At 43.0% G+C, this 6,000-nt stretch overlaps 1 protein-coding gene across 11 annotated transcripts in view; it reads left to right on the top strand.

The window, feature by feature from the left end:
- The first annotated feature begins 2,800 nt into the window (after nt 1-2,800).
- The window catches only part of LOC135547078 (poly(rC)-binding protein 3), a 164,305-nt gene continuing 161,105 nt past the window's right edge, over nt 2,801-6,000 (top strand). For 7 of the 11 annotated variants that reach the window (XM_064975720.1, XM_064975719.1, XM_064975726.1 and 4 more), the window contains exon 1: nt 2,801-3,119. The gene's annotated coding sequence lies outside the window, so the exon portion shown is untranslated. The remainder of the gene's footprint in view (nt 3,120-6,000) is intronic. The other 4 variants (XM_064975725.1, XM_064975724.1, XM_064975729.1 and 1 more) reach the window with 3 other exon arrangements.

The following is a 6,000-nucleotide window of genomic DNA, read 5'->3' as shown; positions in this document are numbered from 1 at the left end:
AAAGGGGGAGGTGTGTGCCTTTTCACAAGCAACAAGTGGTGCACTGCTTCCAGTGTGAAGGAAATCTCGAGCATTTGCTCACCTGATATATAATACCTCATGGTAAGCTGCAGACCCTTTTATCTACCAGTTCTCATTTGTAATGATCATGGCTGTCTACATCCCTCCACAAGCCAGCACCACTTTGGAACTCAACAAACTGTATGGAGCCATAAACAAACAAGAAACTGTACAACCAAATGCATCGTTTCTGGTGGGCAGAGACTTTACTGCAGGGAGACTTGAAATTGTTCTACCTCACTTCTACCAACAATTATTCTGCGTCACTAGGGATGCTAAAACTCAACCACTTTTATTCAAGTACCAGGAAGTACCAGTGACGCGCTCAATACAGATGTGGTCCGATGAAATTGACGAGAGGCTACAAGACTGTTTTGCTAGTACAAACTGGAATATGTTATGGGATTCATCCGATAGCATTGAGCAATTTACCACATCAGTCAGAGGCTTCATCAATATGTCCATAGATGATGTTGTCCCCACAGTGACTATACTTATCCAAACCAAAAAACATGGATTACAGGCTATATCCGTGCTGGGCTAAAGGCTAAAGCTACTGCTAACAAAGAATGGGACACGGACATGGACGCATATAAGAAAGCCCGCCACAACCTCTGATGAGAAATCAGACATGCAAAAGGACAATATTGGAGGAAGGTGGAGTCCTGTTACACTGTCACCGATGCTCGTCGGATGTGGCAGGGCTTGCAGATGATAACTGATTATAAAGGGAAACTCAGCTGTGAGATGCCCAGTGACAAATAACTCCCAAACAAGCTAAATGTCTTTTATGCTCACTTCCAGGAAAACAACACACCCAAGCCATGGCCTGATCTCTCCTTTTCCAACACTCAGACACAGGCAGTATAGGAGCATCAAAGCAAAAACTGTAAGACTGGCCAATAGCTTTACCCCCAGACCATCAGGCTGCTGAATGAGGGGGACATGCTCCCCTTGTCCCCCTCCTGACCCCTGGGCTTCCTACCCCCCTCTGCTTACTCTGCCCCCACCTCAATGGATATTTATCATTGCCACAGGTGTTAATATGTATACATAATTATTTGTATTTTATTTGTGTTGTTATCTTTCACTTTATCCTACAATGTGGAAGCTTGGAACTCATGAATTGAGCTCACTGTACCCTATAATTATATCTGTAACCCTGTACATGTGACTATTAAACTAATTTAATCTAGTTCTGGCTAGATTTAGGGAACCTTTCCTGAATTGTTGGCTGACATACAGTTACACAGTGGATCATTTCTGGCTGATTTGCGGCAGCTGCCTCTGGGCCACTTCAGGAGCGTAATTCCAAACCAAATGTGGGCCAGAAGAAATTGGCTGATCTGTGCCAGGTCCGGCCCATATACATTTTGTTATCTGCGATGGAATGCAATTCAAATATTTGAGCAGATTGACTAATACCAGGTAGAAAACAGAAATGTCTGAACAATGTTTTAAACATTTTATGTTCGATTTAAGCCAATCCAAGACTAAAAATAGTTTTGATTCTCCATTGAGTTTGCTTTTTAGGACTAAGCTTAATCTGTGTCCGGGAAACCGCCCCTGATAGTGCTGTAATCTTAATCGTTTGAGTCAGTGGCAATTCAACAAGACACGGTAGAACTAATTTCATTAAGACAAGGTGTTATTTTCCGATATATCTGTGGATATCGTTTCCAGAGGAAGACTAACTCTGGAGACTTAAGTCTGGCACTGACCACTGGACATGGTACTTTGGCTATGCATATCAGACCATGTTATAGTGCACTCCCTATTGGCACAGGCATCGATTCTGGGCCCCTGTGTAGTATTTAGAAGATAATTCCCTTTAGAGAAGCTATCAGACAACACAGGGGAGTCCAGAGGTAGTCCATGCACTGAAACGTTCCTAAATCCTGAGACATAGGTAATGTTCCAAATGACACCTATTCCCTAATAAGTGCATGGGCTGTCCATATGGCTTTAGTCAAAAATAGTGCACTGTAAGGAATAGGGTACCATTTTGGACACAGACATTCACAGCTGGGGCTAGCTGGGAAGTCTCACGAGAATTCTCTCCCACAGAGAGAAAATCTACCTTTCAACACATCGGTGCTCACATACAAAAACGCTATCAAAGTCCACTATGCATGCGTTTAATGGAAAATTAAGCTTGACAAAGCCATTGATCATTTATAAAGCTGAGAACTCGGTATGGGTATCGATCTGGAGAAATAAAATAAGCCCCGACACACAGAAAGTGCATGGGTCAAGTGTGTGTGTTTATTCATCTATGTGCATGTGCATGCATGCCTGCACATCTGCACATATCTGCATGCATGCGCTTCCATGCATGTGTGTCAGTGTGCAGAGATATCCATTCCCTAACTCCACTCCACTTCGACAAACCTGCTCTTTCTTCTGGAGGCAGCCTTTGCCAGGTCTGCAGTGGAGCATGCAGTGTTATTGTGCTGGGTTAAGTGCCTCAAAATCTAATTACTCTAATGTCTGTTGCCATCTTAAATCACACTTAATGGCTAAGTGCACTGGTTTGTCTGTCCTTCGGAGGGAAGCTTCCTTCACACTGCTCCCTGAGTAATAATTCCAATTGGATATGAGCAATTGCACTTATTGGCTGGTGCACGGCACTGGCTGCCGGGTTTCTGATTTGCTGCCAGGGGTGTCTATTGGCTGCTCGCTATTGGCTCCTAGGAGAGAGTGGGAGGGTGGCTCTCCCTTTCCTTCTTCTTTGGTAAAGCGTGTGAATGCAAGTACTCCTTTCTCTCATTGTTTGAGTTGCTGCAGGTATTGGTGTCTGCCTCTGAACGTGCGCGCGTGTGTGTGTGTCTGGGAGTGTGTGTGTTGGAGAGGGAAAGAGATAAAAAGAGAGAGTGAGGCGAGCAGTGTTTCTTTTTCCCCTCTAGCCTCCCCGTCTCCCTGCTCCCTGTCACTCCGTTCTTCCTCCCTCCCGGACCACCCTGCCTCCAGTCGGATAGACCCTGGACCTCCCCAGGACCCCCCTCCCATCACCCCTTTGACTCTCCTCACTTCTCCGACCCGCTTTGTCAACTGAGCAGGTAAGATGCTCATACTGCTGCGACTCTCCTTATCTCCCCCTTTTTCCTTCCTCCTTTGGATCTCTCTCTCTTCCTTACTCCCTATCTCTTTCCCTCTCTCTCGCTATCTCTCTCTCTCTCTTTCACTGTCTTTCTAGGTTTCAAGTTATCCCTCCAGCAGTTCCCCTCAGAATTAGGCATGTTTTGAAAGTGGAAGGTAAAGGGAGATTAAACCTGGGAGGTCACAGTCTTTTCTCCCTCCAACTGATATCACACAGAGATCTTACCTTTTCTCCACAGTCATATATCTTCATCTTTCCCATCTGCCTTTACAATCTCGGGCCCTCAGGGTTCGAGCAGAAACTAACACAGAGAGAAGGAAATTAGCTCTCCTACTCAAACTGTTCTGGGTATAACTCAAGCTGTTCCGGTCTGTGACAGCGCACCATATTTTGGTTGCATCCTTAATTGATTTACACTATTTACTGTTGTTTGCAATAACTATTTATAGATGTCAGTGTCAGCATGCGCTAGCTACTTCCCCAAATGGAGAATACGCAGGTCCACCAGAAACCAGAACGCATGACATTGCACAAACGGTAATGACTTTACAACGTTCGCTACTCCCTTGATTGAATCGAGCAATCTATCTTTCTCCAGCAAGCAGTTCCAACATTAGCATGCTCTATAAAGCATTTCTGGCAACAGCAGAAGAAGAAAGAAAAAAGCACATCCACACATCCTGTGTTTTGCCAGGAAGGGGATGTTGTGCGATACTAAAGTGATTTTTAGATGTCAATACAACTGGGCCCCCGGAGGTTTCAACAAATTTAACTCAGCCTCTGATGCTTGGCTATTTCAAAGGGGCTTCCCCTGTGTGAAGGGTGACCTTTATAGTTGTGATAATGATTTTTTAATTTGCTCTGAAAAATGCATCTCTGCTAAAGCCTGCTGGGAGTATGGGGCCTTCAAGAGAGAGCAACCCTCTTGGGAGGTAACAGCCCTTGCTGAGATTGTTCTGGTGTGTTCTGTACAATTACAATGGACTATGAAAGTACTGTGAGGGCCCCTTGAGACAACAATGACTTTTGTCCTTTCTACTTTAAACAACATTGGTTAATTTAGTCTGAGAGAAACATACAGTACCTCTGTGTCGATGACTGCAGTTGCATATAGCTGTTATTGAAGTTGAGTGTCAGTGAGAAGTGATGAGGCGTAGATTAGTTGTGTGGATTTTTCAGAGAGAAGAACAGGTGTCTTCATTTACACCGATATCCCTATGAAGCCGAGCTGGCTCTGTGCCGAAGGCAGGATCAAGTGAAAGTGACTCTCGAAATTTCTGCTAAGCTTTTGAAATGTCCCCCCCACTTGAATAGGTGTCTGCAATATGGCAGAAATGTCAAATGTTTAAGGTTACGAATAAGTGGGCGGTTTCCACGTCATCTCCCGATGTCCTCAGACATGGATGGACTTTGAATACTGACTTGTATCATGGGTGACCTGGCTTCTCCTCTTTCTTTATCTCTCTCTCTCTCTTCTCTTAATAAGGAGTTGTGGTGTGTTGGACTCTCTGAGACAACACTAGTATGTCATGTCAGAGGTTAAAGTTCAAATGAGAACATCTTTTTGATAATCCAAAGAATGGGGCTGAGGAATTGTAACTAGTGTCATATTCCTTGACAGAGTTATGGAGGTTAGGATTGCAATTGGCATGATATTTTTAAGCATTTTGAATAGAGTTTGTTTACAATACTAACAGCCTTTTAGTACAATTGTCTAATCCAATCAGAAATACCCAAGATCAAAGGCTGTTAGTATTGTAAGCAAACTCTATTCAAAATGCTTAAAACTATCATGCCAATTGCAATCCTAGCCTCCATAATCTTAGTACAATTGTCTTATCCAATCAGAAACACCCAAGATCAGATTATAAGGCACTTCTACGTTATATTATTCAAGAACTAATGGGCATCTATCATTAATTGAAGGGGAACAACTTAAAAGAGGCTTTGGGGCTCCTGTGTGGTGCAGCGATCTAAGGAACTGCATCTCAGTGCTAGAGGCATCACGTCAGCCACCCTGGTTAAAATCCAGGCTGTATCACAACCGGTCGTGATTGGGAGTCCCATTGGGCGGCGCACAATTGGCCCAGCGTCGTCTGGGTTTGGCCGTGCAGGCCATCTTTGCAAATAAGAATTTGTTCTTCAATGACTTGCTAGTTAAATAAAGATCACATTTTATTGGTCACATACACATATTTAGCAGATGTTATTGCAGGTGTAGTGAAATGCTTTTGTTCTTAGCTCCAGCAGTGCAGTAGTATCTAATAATTCACAACAATATAAGCAAATCTAAAAGTTAAAGACTGTAATTAAGAAATATATAAATATTAGATTGAGCAATGTTGGAGTGATATTGAATAAAATACAGCAGAATAGAATACAGTATATAGAGTTGAAGTCAGAAGTTTGCATACACCTTAGCCAAATACATTAAAACTCTGTTTTTCACAATTCCTGACATTTATCCTAGTAAAAATACCCTATTTTAGGTAAGTTACGATCACCACTTTATTTTAAGAATGTGAAATATCAGAATAATAGTAGAGAGAATTTTTTATTTCAGCTTTTATTTCTTTCATCACATTCCCAGTGGGTCAGAAGTTTACATACACTCAATTAGTATCTGGTAGCATTGCCTTTAAATTACTTGGGTCAAATGTTTTGGGTAGCCTTCCACAAGCTTCCCACAATAAGTTCGGTGAATGTTGGCCCATTCCTCCTGACAGAGCTGGTGTAACTGAGTCAGGTTTGTAGGCCTCCTTGCTCGGACATGCTTTTTAAGTTCTGCCCACAAATTTTCTATAGGATTGAGGTCAGGGCTTTGTGATGGCCACTTCAAT

This window comes from Oncorhynchus masou, chromosome 10 (assembly GCF_036934945.1).
Source record: "Oncorhynchus masou masou isolate Uvic2021 chromosome 10, UVic_Omas_1.1, whole genome shotgun sequence".
Taxonomy (NCBI): Eukaryota; Metazoa; Chordata; class Actinopteri; order Salmoniformes; family Salmonidae; genus Oncorhynchus; species Oncorhynchus masou.
The sequence above is the reverse complement of the archived record's forward strand: the minus strand, read 5'-3'. Positions and strand labels throughout refer to the sequence as shown.